Source organism: Ambystoma mexicanum (assembly GCF_040938575.1).
Source record: "Ambystoma mexicanum isolate Mex_15411 chromosome 12 unlocalized genomic scaffold, UKY_AmexF1_1 Mex_chr12_unloc.1, whole genome shotgun sequence".
Lineage (NCBI taxonomy): Eukaryota > Metazoa > Chordata > Amphibia > Caudata > Ambystomatidae > Ambystoma > Ambystoma mexicanum.
Genome location: NW_027182322.1, coordinates 3,677,966 through 3,696,158, shown reverse-complemented (window position 1 = coordinate 3,696,158; position 18,193 = coordinate 3,677,966). Strand labels below are relative to the sequence as shown.

Here is an 18,193-nt window from a genome sequence, read left to right as displayed (position 1 = left end):
CTGACCACATTCTAAAACTATGTGCAAATTGTTCCTTCCATAAACTGTCACTTCCTTGGCCCTTTATTTATAATGACTGTTATACTGTCTCTCTTTCCGCCACAGTATAAAAAAGCCTAGCACACCTCATGATTGGACTAAGAAATTCCTGTCATTTAGTTGGAAATGATTTTCCCATTAGCCCCAAAAACTCCTCACTGTGTCTAAGAACGCTTTTTTTCACAGGACAATACAGATCAGATTGACTTGAAAGGTCCTTTCACGCGACTACAGAATGCCTCTCATTCCACTAAAAGGTACGCCAGTGCCTACAATAGCCTAGGACTAGACTATGAGTCCCAATGTAGAAAGACCACAAGTCCACAGATATGCCTGTTTATTTAAACATCTGTATTATCATCAGCGTGTGACTGTAAAGGCGGGACCTCGCGCTCTCTGTAACGCGCTCCATTGGCAACATCAGTTAAATGTCGTTGGTTCAATCCCTCGCGGATGTTGTTTTTATTCCCATTTGTAACTGGGAAATACTGTCGCTGCAATACATATGTCTTAATCAAGTTAGTGGTTATTGACGTAAATGGCAGTGTTATAATGTTTCATGTACTGCAAATGTAACCACATAATGCGCTCTTAATTAGATTTGGTTGAAATACATTACAGTCACCCGATGAAAAAGTGTGCAAAGAGCATTAAAGAAACAAAAGGTTCATAACAGTAACAGGACATATCGAATTGTTTCAGTCCTCCACGGAGATTGCCAATGTATTAATGGAAATTCTAAAATATCTGCCCAACTGCTGTGACATTGCCTCACCGCAATGCCGTGACTCGGAATCGAACCGAGGTTGCTGCGGCCACAACGCAGAGTATTAACCAATATACGATCACGGCGAGGTACTTGGGCTGCTACAATGTGACGTTCCACCTCTATAATAAGCTGTACTCCATCTGTGATGTCATGACTCATGTTTGAATTAAAGGTTGGTTGTGATGTTATCCATGAGAATAAGTGGACACCTGATCCCCAGTCACTTATTAAAGATCTCAATAATCAAGTCAGAATCCAAATGAAAGTCATCAAAGTGGAGCCAATTAGAAATAATATAGTTACACAAACCTGGCAATGGTGCGGCAGCCAGGGCCGATAATGGCCCGCCAGCCTGAGAGCAGGAAAGTGTGAGAGCAGTGATGGTCTTGTGAGAGTTTACAGCTCTTATTGACCCTGTCCCCTTCCATTGCAGAGTTTTCTCCCTATAAGAAGTGCAGAGGCTCCCTCCGGGGTGCTAATAGTACATTTATTTTTTTGCGCAGGAGAAGTGCTCTTCACCAATTGCACGTGCCAAATCACCCGAAGGCCACCACCATAAAATTCAGGCATTCATGTTCATGCGTCCTCCATGTTATGTCCTTATAAAGGGATGCATGTTCATGATGACTCCATGTCACACCTGCATACAAGGATGCATGTTCATGCCGCCTCGTTCTCTTGGCTTCATACAGGGATTTTATCTCCTCCCTGTCTCACCCTCATGCAGGGATGCATGACCAATGCTCCTTCCCTTCTCGCCCGCATACATGGATGCACGTTCATGTCTCCTCGTTCTCTCGGCTTCATACGGGGATTTTATCTCCTCCCTGTCTCACCCTCAGGAAGGGATGCATGACCAATGCTCCTTCCCGTCTCGCCCGCATACATGGATGCACGTTCACGCCTCCTCCTTCTCTCGGCTTCATACGGGGATCATATCTCCTCCCTGTCTCACCCTCATGCAGGGATGCATGACCAATGCTCCTTCCTGTCTCGCCTGCATACATGGATGCACGTTCACGCCTCCTCCTTCTCTCGGCTTCATACGGGGATCATATCTCCTCCCTGTCTCACCCTCATGCAGGGATGCATGACCAATGCTCCTTCCCTTCTCGCCTGCATACATGGATGAACGTTCACGCCTCCTCCTTCTCTCGGCTTCATACGGGGATCATATCTCCTCCCTGTCTCACCCTCATGCAAGGATGCATGACCAATGCTCCTTCCTGTCTCGCCCGCATACATGGATGCATGTTCACGTCTCCTCCTTCTCTCGGCTTCATACGGGGATCATATCTCCTCCCTGTCTCACCCTCATGCAGGGATGCATGACCAATGATCCTTCCCTTCTCGCCTGCATACATGGATGCACGTTCACGCCTCCTCCTTCTCTCGGCTTCATACGGGGATCATATCTCCTCAATGTCTCACCCTCACTTCCAACATGTGTAACTTCTTGTTCTCTTTGACGTCTGGGGCATGGGTGGCTACTGCACAGCTCTAGATGTCGCCCCCCTGCAAGGTGCTATGGAAAGCACTTTTCCACATTGGACGTGCTATATTAACCCCCTCTCCCCAAATACAATAAAAATAAAGAAATATATGTGCTTCCATAATGTCTACCTTCTAATGTTTCATATGTGTAAGCACATTGTCCTCCTCCTGACCACATTCTAAAACTATGTGCAAATTGTTCCTTCCATAAACTGTCACTTCCTTGGCCCTTTATTTATAATGACTGTTATACTCTCTCTCTTTCCGCCACAGTATAAAAAAGCCTAGCACACCTCATGATTGGACTAAGAAATTCCTGTCATTTAGTTGGAAATGATTTTTCCATTATCCCCAAAAACTCCTCACTGTGTCTAAGAACGCTTTTTTTCACAGGACAATACAGATCAGATTGACTTGAAAGGTCCTTTCACGCGACTACAGAATGCCTCTCATTCCACTAAAAGATACGCCAGTGCCTACAATAGCCTAGGACTAGACTATGAGTCCCAATGTAGAAAGACCACAAGTCCACAGATATGCCTGTTTATTTAAACATCTGTATTATCATCAGCGTGTGACTGTAAAGGCGGGACCTCGCGCTCTCTGTAACGCGCTCCATTGGCAACATCAGTTAAATGTCGTTGGTTCAATCCCTCGCGGATGTTGTTTTTATTCCCATTTGTAACTGGGAAATACTGTCGCTGCAATACATATGTCTTAATCAAGCTAGTGGTTATTGACGTAAATGGCAGTGTTATAATGTTTTATGTACTGCAAATGTCACCACATAATGCGCTCTTAATTAGATTTGGTTGAAATACATTACAGTCACCCGATGAAAAAGTGTGCAAAAAGCATTAAAGAAACAAAAGGTTCATAACAGTAACAGGACATATCGAATTGTTTCAGTCCTCCACAGAGATTGCCAATGTGTTAATGGAAATTCTAAAATATCTGCCCAACTGCCGTGACATTGCCTCACTGCAATGCCGTGACTCGGATTCGAACCGAGGTTGCTGCGGTCACAACGCAGAGTGCTAACCACTATACGATCACTGTGAGCTACTTGGGCTGCTACAATGTGACGTTCCACCACTTTCATAAGCTGTACTCCATCTGTGATGTCATGACTCATGTTTGAATTAAAGGTTGGTTGTGATGTTATCCATGAGAATAAGTGGACACCTGATCCCCAGTCACTTATTTAAGATCTCAATAATCAAGTCAGAATCCAAATGAAAGTCATCAAAGTGGAGCCAATTAGAAATAATATAGTTACACAAACCTGGCAATGGTGCGGCAGCCAGGGCCGATAATGGCCCGCCAGCCTGAGAGCAGGAAAGTGTGAGAGCAGTGATGGTCTTGTGAGAGTTTACAGCTGTTATTGACCCTGTCCCCTTCCATTGCAGAGTTTTCTCCCTATAAGAAGTGCAGAGGCTCCCTCCGGGGTGCTAATAGTACATTTATTTTTTTGCGCAGGAGAAGTGCTGTTCACCAATTGCACGTGCCAAATCACCCGAAGGCCACCACCATAAAATTCAGGCATTCATGTTCATGCGTCCTCCATGTTATGTCCTTATAAAGGGATGCATGTACATGATGACTCCATGTCACACATGCATACAAGGATGCATGTTCATGCCGCCTCGTTCTCTTGGCTTCATACAGGGATTTTATCTCCTCCCTGTCTCACCCTCATGCAGGGATGCATGACCAATGCTCCTTCCCTTCTCGCCCGCATACATGGATGCACGTTCATGTCTCCTCGTTCTCTCGGCTTCATACGGGGATTTTATCTCCTCCCTGTCTCACCCTCAGGAAGGGATGCATGACCAATGCTCCTTCCCGTCTCGCCCGCATACATGGATGCACGTTCACGCCTCCTCCTTCTCTCGGCTTCATACGGGGATCATATCTCCTCCCTGTCTCACCCTCATGCAGGGATGCATGACCAATGCTCCTTCCTGTCTCGCCCGCATACATGGATGCACGTTCACGCCTCCTCCTTCTCTCAGCTTCATACAGGGATCATATCTCCTCCCTGTCTCACCCTCATGCAGGGATGCATGACCAATGCTCCTTCCCTTCTCGCCTGCATACATGGATGCACGTTCACGCCTCCTCCTTCTCTCGGCTTCATACGGGGATCATATCTCCTCCCTGTCTCACCCTCATGCAGGGATGCATGACCAATGCTCCTTCCTGTCTCGCCCGCATACATGGATGCATGTTCACGCCTCCTCCTTCTCTCGGCTTCATACGGGGATCATATCTCCTCCCTGTCTCACCCTCATGCAGGGATGCATGACCAATGCTCCTTCCCTTCTCGCCTGCATACATGGATGCACGTTCACGCCTCCTCCTTCTCTCGGCTTCATACGGGGATCATATCTCCTCAATGTCTCACCCTCACTTCCAACATGTGTAACTTCTTGTTCTCTTTGACGTCTGGGGCATGGGTGGCTACTGCACAGCTCTAGATGTCGCCCACCCTCAAGGTGCTATGGAAAGCACTTTTCCACATTGGACGTGCTATATTAACCCCCTCTCCCCAAATACAATAAAAATAAAGAAATATATGTGCTTCCATAATGTCTACCTTCTAATGTTTCATATGTGTAAGCACATTGTCCTCCTCCTGACCACATTCTAAAACTATGTGCAAATTGTTCCTTCCATAAACTGTCACTTCCTTGGCCCTTTATTTATAATGACTGTTATACTGTCTCTCTTTCCGCCACAGTATAAAAAAGCCTAGCACACCTCATGATTGGACTAAGAAATTCCTGTCATTTAGTTGGAAATGATTTTCCCATTATCCCCAAAAACTCCTCACTGTGTCTAAGAACGCTTTTTTTCACAGGACAATACAGATCAGATTGACTTGAAAGGTCCTTTCACGCGACTACAGAATGCCTCTCATTCCACTAAAAGATACGCCAGTGCCTACAATAGCCTAGAACTAGACTATGAGTCCCAATGTAGAAAGACCACAAGTCCACAGATATGCCTGTTTATTTAAACATCTGTATTATCATCAGCGTGTGACTGTAAAGGCGGGACATCGCGCTCTCTGTAACGCGCTCCATTGGCAACATCAGTTAAATGTCGTTGGTTCAATCCCTCGCGGATGTTGTTTTTATTCCCATTTGTAACTGGGAAATACTGTCGCTGCAATACATATGTCTTAATCAAGCTAGTGGTTATTGACGTAAATGGCAGTGTTATAATGTTTCATGTACTGCAAATGTCACCACATAATGCGCTCTTAATTAGATTTGGTTGAAATACATTACAGTCACCCGATGAAAAAGTGTGCAAAGAGCATTAAAGAAACAAAAGGTTCATAACAGTAACAGGACATATCGAATTGTTTCAGTCCTCCACAGAGATTGCCAATGCATTAATGGAAATTCTAAAATATCTGCCCAACTGCCGTGACATTACCTCACTGCAATGCCGTGACTCGGATTCGAACCGAGGTTGCTGCGGCCACAACGCAGAGTACTAACCACTATATGATCACAGCGAGCTACTTGGGCTGCTGCAATATGACGTTCCACCTCTATCATAAGCTGTACTCCATCTGTGATGTCATGGCTCATGTTGAATTAAAGGTTGGTTGTGATGTTATCCATGAGAATAAGTGGACACCTGATCCCCAGTCACTTATTTAAGATCTCAATAATCAAGTCAGAATCCAAATGAAAGTCATCAAAGTGGAGCCAATTAGAAATAATATAGTTACACAAACCTGGCAATGGTGCGGCAGCCAGGGCCGATAATGGCCCGCCAGCCTGAGAGCAGGAAAGTGTGAGAGCAGTGATGGTCTTGTGAGAGTTTACAGCTGTTATTGACCCTGTCCCCTTCCATTGCAGAGTTTTCTCCCTATAAGAAGTGCAGAGGCTCCCTCCGGGGTGCTAATAGTACATTTATTTTTTTGCGCAGGAGAAGTGCTCTTCACCAATTGCACGTGCCAAATCACCCGAAGGCCACCACCATAAAATTCAGGCATTCATGTTCATGCGTCCTCCATGTTATGGCCTTATAAAGGGATGCATGTTCATAATGACTCCATGTCACACCTGCATACAAGGATGCATGTTCATGCCGCCTCGTTCTCTTGGCTTCATACAGGGATTTTATCTCCTCCCTGTCTCACCCTCATGCAGGGATGCATGACCAATGCTCCTTCCCTTCTCGCCCGCATACATGGATGCACGTTCATGTCTCCTCGTTCTCTCGGCTTCATACAGGGATTTTATCTCCTCCCTGTCTCACCCTCAGGAAGGGATGCATGACCAATGCTCCTTCCCGTCTCGCCCGCATACATGGATGCACGTTCACGCCTCCTCCTTTTCCCGGCTTCATACGGGGATCATATCTCCTCCCTGTCTCACCCTCATGCAGGGATGCATGACCAATGCTCCTTCCTGTCTCGCCCGCATACATGGATGCACGTTCACGCCTCCTCCTTCTCTCGGCTTCATACGGGGATCATATCTCCTCCCTGTCTCACCCTCATGCAGGGATGCATGACCAATGCTCCTTCCTGTCTCGCCCGCATACATGGATGCATGTTCACGCCTCCTCCTTCTCTCGGCTTCATACGGGGATCATATCTCCTCCCTGTCTCACCCTCATGCAGGGATGCATGACCAATGCTCCTTCCCTTCTTGCCTGCATACATGGATGCACGTTCACGCCTCCTCCTTCTCTCGGCTTCATACGGGGATCATATCTCCTCAATGTCTCAACCTCACTTCCAACATGTGTAACTTCTTGTTCTCTTTGACGTCTGGGGCATGGGTGGCTACTGCACAGCTCTAGATGTCGCCCACCTGCAAGGTGCTATGGAAAGCACTTTTCCACATTGGACGTGCTATATTAACCCCCTCTCCCCAAATACAATAAAAATAAAGAAATATATGTGCTTCCATAATGTCTACCTTCTAATGTTTCATATGTTTAAGCACATTGTCCTCCTCCTGACCACATTCTAAAACTATGTGCAAATTGTTCCTTCCATAAACTGTCACTTCCTTGGCCCTTTATTTATAATGACTGTTATACTCTCTCTCTTTCCGCCACAGTATAAAAAAGCCTAGCACACCTCATGATTGGACTAAGAAATTCCTGTCATTTAGTTGGAAATGATTTTCCCATTATCCCCAAAAACTCCTCACTGTGTCTAAGAACGCTCTTTTTCACAGGACAATACAGATCAGATTGACTTGAAAGGTCCTTTCACGCGACTACAGAATGCCTCTCATTCCACTAAAAGATACGCCAGTGCCTACAATAGCCTAGGACTAGACTATGAGTCCCAATGTAGAAAGACCACAAGTCCACAGATATGCCTGTTTATTTAAACATCTGTATTATCATCAGCGTGTGACTGTAAAGGCGGGACCTCGCGCTCTCTGTAACACGCTCCATTGGCAACATCAGTTAAATGTCGTTGGTTCAATCCCTCGCGGATGTTGTTTTTATTCCCATTTGTAACTGGGAAATACTGTCGCTGCAATACATATGTCTTAATCAAGCTAGTGGTTATTGACGTAAATGGCAGTGTTATAATGTTTCATGTAATGCAAATGTCACCACATAATGCACTCTTAATTAGATTTGGTTGAAATACATTACAGTCACCCGATGAAAAAGTGTGCAAAGAGCATTAAAGAAACAAAAGGTTCATAACAGTAACAGGACATATCGAATTGTTTCAGTCCTCTACAGAGATTGCCAATGTATTAATGGAAATTCTAAAATATCTGCCCAACTGCCGTGACATTGCCTCACCGCAATGCCGTGACTCGGATTCGAACCGAGGTTGCTGCGGCCACAACTCAGAGTACTAACCACTATACAATCACGGCGAGCTACTTGGGCTGCTACAATGTGACGTTCCACCTCTATCATAAGCTGTACTCCATCTGTGATGTCATGGCTCATGTTTGAATTAAAGGTTGGTTGTGATGTTATCCATGAGAATAAGTGGACACCTGATCCCCAGTCACTTATTTAAGATCTCAATAATCAAGTCAGAATCCAAATGAAAGTCATCAAAGTGGAGCCAATTAGAAATAATATAGTTACACAAACCTGGCAATGGTGCGGCAGCCAGGGCCGATAATGGCCCGCCAGCCTGAGAGCAGGAAAGTGTGAGAGCAGTGATGGTCTTGTGAGAGTTTACAGCTGTTATTGACCCTGTCCCCTTCCATTGCAGAGTTTTCTCCCTATAAGAAGTGCAGAGGCTCCCTCCGGGGTGCTAATAGTACATTTATTTTTTTGCGCAGGAGAAGTGCTCTTCACCAATTGCACGTGCCAAATCACCCGAAGGCCACCACCATAAAATTCAGGCATTCATGTTCATGCGTCCTCCATGTTATGTCCTTATAAAGGGATGCATGTTCATGATGACTCCATGTCACACCTGCATACAAGGATGCATGTTCATGCCGCCTCGTTCTCTTGGCTTCATACAGGGATTTTATCTCCTCCCTGTCTCACCCTCATGCAGGGATGCATGACCAATGCTCCTTCCCTTCTCGCCCGCATACATGGATGCACGTTCATGTCTCCTCGTTCTCTCGGCTTCATACGGGGATTTTATCTCCTCCCTGTCTCACCCTCAGGAAGGGATGCATGACCAATGCTCCTTCCCGTCTCGCCCGCATACATGGATGCACGTTCACGCCTCCTCCTTCTCTCGGCTTCATACGGGGATCATATCTCCTCCCTGTCTCACCCTCATGCAGGGATGCATGACCAATGCTCCTTCCTGTCTCGCCCGCATACATGGATGCACGTTCACGCCTCCTCCTTCTCTCGGCTTCATACGGGGATCATATCTCCTCCCTGTCTCACCCTCATGCAGGGATGCATGACCAATGCTCCTTCCCTTCTCGCCTGCATACATGGATGCATGTTCACGCCTCCTCCTTCTCTCGGCTTCATACGGGGATCATATCTCCTCCCTGTCTCACCCTCATGCAGGGATGCATGACCAATGCTCCTTCCTGTCTCGCCCGCATACATGGATGCATGTTCACGCCTCCTCCTTCTCTCGGCTTCATACGGGGATCATATCTCCTCCCTGTCTCACCCTCATGCAGGGATGCATGACCAATGCTCCTTCCCTTCTCGCCTGCATACATGGATGCACGTTCACGCCTCCTCCTTCTCTCGGCTTCATACGGGTATCATATCTCCTCAATGTCTCACCCTCACTTCCAACATGTGTAACTTCTTGTTCTCTTTGACGTCTGGGGCATGGGTGGCTACTGCACAGCTCTAGATGTCGCCCACCTGCAAGGTGCTATGGAAAGCACTTTTCCACATTGGACGTGCTATATTAACCCCCTCTCCCCAAATACAATAAAAATAAAGAAATATATGTGCTTCCATAATGTCTACCTTCTAATGTTTCATATGTGTAAGCACATTGTCCTCCTCCTGACCACATTCTAAAACTATGTGCAAATTGTTCCTTCCATAAACTGTCACTTCCTTGGCCCTTTATTTATAATGACTGTTATACTCTCTCTCTTTCCGCCACAGTATAAAAAAGCCTAGCACACCTCATGATTGGACTAAGAAATTCCTGTCATTTAGTTGGAAATGATTTTCCCATTATCCCCAAAAACTCCTCACTGTGTCTAAGAACGCTTTTTTTCACAGGACAATACAGATCAGATTGACTTGAAAGGTCCTTTCACGCGACTTCAGAATGCCTCTCATTCCACTAAAATATACGCCAGTGCCTACAATAGCCTAGGACTAGACTATGAGTCCCAATGTAGAAAGACCAAAAGTCCACAGATATGCCTGTTTATTTAAACATCTGTATTATCATCAGCGTGTGACTGTAAAGGCGGGACCTCGCGCTCTCTGTAACGCGCTCCATTGGCAACATCAGTTAAATGTCGTTGGTTCAATCCCTCGCGGATGTTGTTTTTATTCCCATTTGTAACTGGGAAATACTGTCGCTGCAATACATATGTCTTAATCAAGCTAGTGGTTATTGACGTAAATGGCAGTGTTATAATGTTTCATGTAATGCAAATGTCACCACATAATGCGCTCTTAATTAGATTTGGTTGAAATACATTACAGTCACCCGATGAAAAAGTGTGCAAAGAGCATTAAAGAAACAAAAGGTTCATAACAGTAACAGGACATATCGAATTGTTTCAGTCCTCCACAGAGATTGCCAATGTATTAATGGAAATTCTAAAATATCTGCCCAACTGCCGTGACATTGCCTCACCGGAATGCCGTGACTCGGATTCGAACCGAGGTTGCTGCGGCCACAACGCAGAGTACTAACCACTATACGATCACGGCGAGCTACTTGGGCTACTACGATGTGACGTTCCACCTCTGTCATAAGCTGTACTCCATCTGTGATGTCATGTCTCATGTTTGAATTAAAGGTTGGTTGTGATGTTATCCATGAGAAGAAGTGGACACCTGATCCCCAGTCACTTATTTAAGATCTCAATAATCAAGTCAGAATCCAAATGAAAGTCATCAAAGTGGAGCCAATTAGAAATAATATAGTTACACAAACCTGGCAATGGTGTGGCAGCCAGGGCCGATAATGGCCCGCCAGCCTGAGAGCAGGAAAGTGTGAGAGCAGTGATGGTCTTGTGAGAGTTTACAGCTGTTATTGACCCTGTCCCCTTCCATTGCAGAGTTTTCTCCCTATAGGATGTACAGAGGCTCCCTCAGGGGTGCTAATAGTACATTTATTTTTTTGCGCAGGAGAAGTGCTCTTCACCAATTGCACATGCCAAATCACCCGAAGGCCACCACCATAAAATTCAGGCATTCATGTGCATGCGTCCTCCATGTTATGTCCTTATAAAGGGATGCATGTTCATGATGACTCCATGTCACACCTGCATACAAGGATGCATGTTCAGTCCGCCTCGTTCTCTTGGCTTCATACAGGGAATTTATCTCCTCCCTGTCTCACCCTCATGCAGGGATGCATGACCAATGCTCCTTCCCTTCTCGCCCGCATACATGGATGCACGTTCATGTCTCCTCGTTCTCTCGGCTTCATACGGGGATTTTATCTCCTCCCTGTCTCACCCTCAGGAAGGGATGCATGACCAATGCTCCTTCCCGTCTCGCCTGCATACATGGATGCACGTTCACGCCTCCTCCTTCTATCGGCTTCATACGGGGATCATATCTCCTCCCTGTCTCACCCTCATGCAGGGATGCATGACCAATGCTCCTTCCTGTCTCGCCCGCATACATGGATGCACGTTCACGCCTCCTCCTTCTCTCGGCTTCATACAGGGATCATATCTCCTCCCTGTCTCACCCTCATGCAGGGATGCATGACCAATGCTCCTTCCCTTCTCGCCCGCATACATGGATGCACGTTCACGCCTCCTCCTTCTCTCGGCTTCATACGGGGATCATATCTCCTCCCTGTCCCACCCTCATGCAGGGATGCATGACCAATGCTCCTTCCTGTCTCGCCCGCATACATGGATGCACGTTCACGCCTCCTCCTTCTCTCGGCTTCATACGGGGATCATATCTCCTCCCTGTCTCACCCTTATGCAGGGATGCATGACCAATGCTCCTTCCCTTCTCGCCTGCATACATGGATGCACGTTCACGCCTCCTCCTTATCTCGGCTTCATACGGGGATCATATCTCCTCCCTGTCTCACCCTCATGCAGGGATGCATGACCAATGCTCCTTCCTGTCTCGCCCGCATACATGGATGCACGTTCACGCCTCCTCCTTCTCTCGGCTTCATACGGGGATCATATCTCCTCCCTGTCTCACCCTCATGCAGGGATGCATGACCAATGCTCCTTCCCTTCTCGCCTGCATACATGGATGCACGTTCACGCCTCCTCCTTCTCTCGGCTTCATACGGGGATCATATCTCCTCAATGTCTCACCCTCACTTCCAACATGTGTAACTTCTTGTTCTCTTTGACGTCTGGGGCATGGGTGGCTACTGCACAGCTCTAGATGTCGCCCACCTGCAAGGTGCTATGGAAAGCACTTTTCCACATTGGACGTGCTATATTAACCCCCTCTCCCCAAATACAATAAAAATAAAGAAATATATGTGCTTCCATAATGTCTACCTTCTAATGTTTCATATGTGTAAGCACATTGTCCTCCTCCTGACCACATTCTAAAACTATGTGCAAATTGTTCCTTCCATAAACTGTCACTTCCTTGGCCCTTTATTTATAATGACTGTTATACTGTCTCTCTTTCCGCCACAGTATAAAAAAGCCTAGCACACCTCATGATTGGACTAAGAAATTCCTGTCATTTAGTTGGAAATGATTTTCCCATTATCCCCAAAAACTCCTCACTGTGTCTAAGAACGCTTTTTTTCACAGGACAATACAGATCAGATTGACTTGAAAGGTCCTTTCACGCGACTACAGAATGCCTCTCATTCCACTAAAAGATACGCCAGTGCCTACAATAGCCTAGGACTAGACTATGAGTCCCAATGTAGAAAGACCACAAGTCCACAGATATGCCTGTTTATTTAAACATCTGTATTATCATCAGCGTGTGACTGTAAAGGCGGGACCTCGCGCTCTCTGTAACGCGCTCCATTTGCAACATCAGTTAAATGTCGTTGGTTCAATCCCTCGCGGATGTTGTTTTTATTCCCATTTGTAACTGGGAAATACTGTCGCTGCAATACATATGTCTTAATCAAGCTAGTGGTTATTGACGTAAATGGCAGTGTTATAATGTTTCATGTACTGCAAATGTCACCACATAATGTGCTCTTAATTAGATTTGGTTGAAATACATTACAGTCACCCGATGAAAAAGTGTGCAAAGAAACAAAAGGTTCATAACAGTAACAGGACATATCGAATTGTTTCAGTCCTCCACAGAGATTGCCAATGTATTAATGGAAATTCTAAAATATCTGCCCAACTGCTGTGACATTGCCTCACCGCAATGCCGTGACTCGGAATCGAACCGAGGTTGCTGCGGCCACAACGCAGAGTACTAACCACTATACGATCACGGCGAGCTACTTGGGCTGCTACAATGTGACGTTCCACCTCTATCATAAGCTGTACTCCATCTTTGATGTCATGGCTCATGTTTGAATTAAAGGTTGGTTGTGATGTTATCCATGAGAATAAGTGGACACCTGATCCCCAGTCACTTATTTAAGATCTCAATAATCAAGTCAGAATCCAAATGAAAGTCATCAAAGTGGAGCCAATTAGAAATAATATAGTTATACAAACCTGGCAATGGTGCGGCAGCCAGGGCCGATAATGGCCCGCCAGCCTGAGAGCAGGAAAGTGTGAGAGCAGTGATGGTCTTGTGAGAGTTTACAGCTGTTATTGACCCTGTCCCCTTCCATTGCAGAGTTTTCTCCCTATAAGAAGTGCAGAGGCTCCCTCCGGGGTGCTAATAGTACATTTATTTTTTGCGCAGGAGAAGTGCTCTTCACCAATTGCACGTGCCAAATCACCCGAAGGCCACCACCAAAAAATTCAGGCATTCATGTTCATGCGTCCTCCATGTTATGTCCTTATAAAGGGATGCATGTTCATGATGACCCCATGTCACACCTGCATACAAGGATGCATGTTCATGCCGCCTCGTTCTCTTGGCTTCATACAGGGATTTTATCTCCTCCCTGTCTCACCCTCATGCAGGGATGCATGACCAATGCTCCTTCCCTTCTCGCCCGCATACATGGATGCACGTTCATGTCTCCTCGTTCTCTCGGCTTCATACAGGGATTTTATCTCCTCCCTGTCTCACCCTCAGGAAGGGATGCATGACCAATGCTCCTTCCCGTCTCGCCTGCATACATGGATGCACGTTCACGCCTCCTCCTTCTCACGGCTTCATACGGGGATCATATCTCCTCCCTGTCTCACCCTCATGCAGGGATGCATGACCAATGCTCCTTCCTGTCTCGCCCGCATACATGGATGCACGTTCACGCCTCCTCCTTCTCTCGGCTTCATACAGGGATCATATCTCCTCCCTGTCTCACCCTCATGCAGGGATGCATGACCAATGCTCCTTCCCTTCTCGCCTGCATACATGGATGCACCTTCACACCTCCTCCTTCTCACGGCTTCATACGGGGATCATATCTCCTCCCTGTCTCACCCTCATGCGGGGATGCATGACCAATGCTCCTTCCTGTCTCGCCCGCATACATGGATGCACGTTCACGCCTCCTCCTTCTCTCGGCTTCATACGGGGATGATATCTCCTCCCTGTCTCACCCTCATGCAGGGATGCATGACCAATGCTCCTTCCCTTCTCGCCTGCATACATGGATGCACGTTCACGCCTCCTCCTTCTCTCGGCTTCATACGGGGATCATATCTCCTCAATGTCTCACCCTCACTTCCAACATGTGTAACTTCTTGTTCTCTTTCACGTCTGGGGCATAGGTGGCTACTGCACAGCTCTAGATGTCGCCCACCTGCAAGGTGCTATGGAAAGCACTTTTGCACATTGGACGTGCTATATTAACCCCCTCTCCCCAAATACAATAAAAATAAAGAAATATATGTGCTTCCATAATGTCTACCTTCTAATGTTTCATATGTGTAAGCACATTGTCCTCCTCCTGACCACATTCTAAAACTATGTGCAAATTGTTCCTTCCATAAACTGTCACTTCCTTGGCCCTTTATTTATAATGACTGTTATACTCTCTCTCTTTCCGCCACAGTATAAAAAAGCCTAGCACACCTCATGATTGGACTAAGAAATTCCTGTCATTTAGTTGGAAATGATTTTCCCATTATCCCCAAAAACTCCTCACTGTGTCTAAGAACGCTTTTTTTCACAGGACAATACAGATCAGATTGACTTGAAAGGTCCTTTCACGCGACTACAGAATGCCTCTCATTCCACTAAAAGATACGCCTGTGCCTACAATAGCCTAGGACTATACTATGAGTCCCAATGTAGAAAGACCACAAGTCCACAGATATGCCTGTTTATTTAAACATCTGTATTATCATCAGCGTGTGACTGTAAAGGCGGGACCTCGCGCTCTCTGTAACGCGCTCCATTGGCAACATCAGTTAAATGTCGTTGGTTCAATCCCTCGCGGATGTTGTTTTTATTCCCATTTGTAACTGGGAAATACTGTCGCTGCAATACATATGTCTTAATCAAGCTAGTGGTTATTGACGTAAATGGCAGTGTTATAATGTTTCATGTAATGCAAATGTCACCACATAATGCGCTCTTAATTAGATTTGGTTGAAATACATTACAGTCACCCGATGAAAAAGTGTGCAAAGAGCATTAAAGAAACAAAAGGTTCATAACAGTAACAGGACATATCGAATTGTTTCAGTCCTCCACAGAGATTGCCAATGTATTAATGGAAATTCTAAAATATCTGCCCAACTGCCGTGACATTGCCTCACCGGAATGCCGTGACTCGGATTCGAACCGAGGTTGCTGCGGCCACAACGCAGAGTACTAACCACTATACGATCACGGCGAGCTACTTGGGCTACTACGATGTGACGTTCCACCTCTGTCATAAGCTGTACTCCATCTGTGATGTCATGACTCATGTTTGAATTAAAGGTTGGTTGTGATGTTATCCATGAGAATAAGTGGACACCTGATCCCCAGTCACTTATTTAAGATCTCAATAATCAAGTCAGAATCCAAATGAAAGTCATCAAAGTGGAGCCAATTAGAAATAATATAGTTACACAAACCTGGCAATAGTGTGGCAGCCAGGGCCGATAATGGCCCGCCAGCCTGAGAGCAGGAAAGTGTGAGAGCAGTGATGGTCTTGTGAGAGTTTACAGCTATTATTGACCCTGTCCCCTTCCATTGCAGAGTTTTCTCCCTATAGGAAGTACAGAGGCTCCCTCAGGGGTGCTAATAGTACATTTATTTTTTTGCGCAGGAGAAGTGCTCTTCACCAATTGCACGTGCCAAATCACCAGAAGGCCACCACCATAAAATTCAGGCATTCATGTGCATGCGTCCTCCATGTTATGTCCTTATAAAGGGATGCATGTTCATGATGACTCCATGTCACACCTGCATACAAGGATGCATGTTCATGCCGCCTCGTTCTCTTGGCTTCATACAGGGAATTTATCTCCTCCCTGTCTCACCCTCATGCAGGGATGCATGACCAATGCTCCTTCCCTTCTCGCCCGCATACATGGATGCACGTTCATGTCTCCTCGTTCTCTCGGCTTCATACGGGGATTTTATCTCCTCCCTGTCTCACCCTCAGGAAGGGATGCATGACCAATGCTCCTTCCCGTCTCGCCTGCATACATGGATGCACGTTCACGCCTCCTCCTTCTCACGGCTTCATACGGGGATCATATCTCCTCCCTGTCTCACCCTCATGCAGGGATGCATGACCAATGCTCCTTCCTGTCTCGCCCGCATACATGGATGCACGTTCACGCCTCCTCCTTCTCTCGGCTTCATACGGGGATCATATCTCCTCCCTGTCCCACCCTCATGCAGGGATGCATGACCAATGCTCCTTCCTGTCTCGCCCGCATACATGGATGCACGTTCACGCCTCCTCCTTCTCTCGGCTTCATACGGGGATCATATCTCCTCCCTGTCTCACCCTTATGCAGGGATGCATGACCAATGCTCCTTCCCTTCTCGCCTGCATACATGGATGCACGTTCACGCCTCCTCCTTCTCTCGGCTTCATACGGGGATCATATCTCCTCCCTGTCTCACCCTCATGCAGGGATGCATGACCAATGCTCCTTCCTGTCTCGCCCGCATACATGGATGCACGTTCACGCCTCCTCCTTCTCTCGGCTTCATACGGGGATCATATCTCCTCCCTGTCTCACCCTCATGCAGGGATGCATGACCAATGCTCCTTCCCTTCTCGCCTGCATACATGGATGCACGTTCACGCCTCCTCCTTCTCTCGGCTTCATACGGGGATCATATCTCCTCAATGTCTCACCCTCACTTCCAACATGTGTAACTTCTTGTTCTCTTTGACGTCTGGGGCATGGGTGGCTACTGCACAGCTCTAGATGTCGCCCAGCTGCAAGGTGCTATGGAAAGCACTTTTCCACATTGGACGTGCTATATTAACCCCCTCTCCCCAAATACAATAAAAATAAAGAAATATATGTGCTTCCATAATGTCTACCTTCTAATGTTTCATATGTGTAAGCACATTGTCCTCCTCCTGACCACATTCTAAAACTATGTGCAAATTGTTCCTTCCATAAACTGTCACTTCCTTGGCCCTTTATTTATAATGACTGTTATACTGTCTCTCTTTCCGCCACAGTATAAAAAAGCCTAGCACACCTCATGATTGGACTAAGAAATTCCTGTCATTTAGTTGGAAATGATTTTCCCATTATCCCCTAAAACTCCTCACTGTGTCTAAGAACGCTTTTTTTCACAGGACAATACAGATCAGATTGACTTGAAAGGTCCTTTCACGCGACTACAGAATGCCTCTCATTCCACTAAAAGATACGCCAGTGCCTACAATAGCCTAGGACTAGACTATGAGTCCCAATGTAGAAAGACCACAAGTCCACAGTTATGCCTGTTTATTTAAACATCTGTATTATCATCAGCGTGTGACTGTAAAGGCGGGACCTCGCGCTCTCTGTAACGCGCTCCATTGGCAACATCAGTTAAATGTCGTTGGTTCAATCCCTCGCGGATGTTGTTTTTATTCCCATTTGTAACTGGGAAATACTGTCGCTGCAATACATATGTCTTAATCAAGCTAGTGGTTATTGACGTAAATGGCAGTGTTATAATGTTTCATGTACTGCAAATGTCACCACATAATGCGCTCTTAATTAGATTTGGTTGAAATACATTACAGTCACCCGATGAAAAAGT

At 46.2% G+C, this 18,193-nt stretch overlaps 3 non-coding genes across 3 annotated transcripts; all 3 read right to left on the bottom strand.

The window, feature by feature from the left end:
* Positions 1-10,579: 10,579 nt before the first annotated feature.
* TRNAH-GUG (transfer RNA histidin (anticodon GUG)) lies at positions 10,580-10,651 on the bottom strand. Its single transcript has one exon. It is a non-coding gene; the product is annotated as a tRNA-His (tRNA).
* Positions 10,652-13,277: 2,626 nt separating this feature from the next.
* On the bottom strand, positions 13,278-13,349 carry TRNAH-GUG (transfer RNA histidin (anticodon GUG)). Its single transcript has one exon. It is a non-coding gene; the product is annotated as a tRNA-His (tRNA).
* A 2,397-nt stretch (positions 13,350-15,746) lies between these two features.
* Positions 15,747-15,818, bottom strand: TRNAH-GUG (transfer RNA histidin (anticodon GUG)). Its single transcript has one exon. It is a non-coding gene; the product is annotated as a tRNA-His (tRNA).
* Between the last annotated feature and the right edge of the window lie 2,375 nt (positions 15,819-18,193).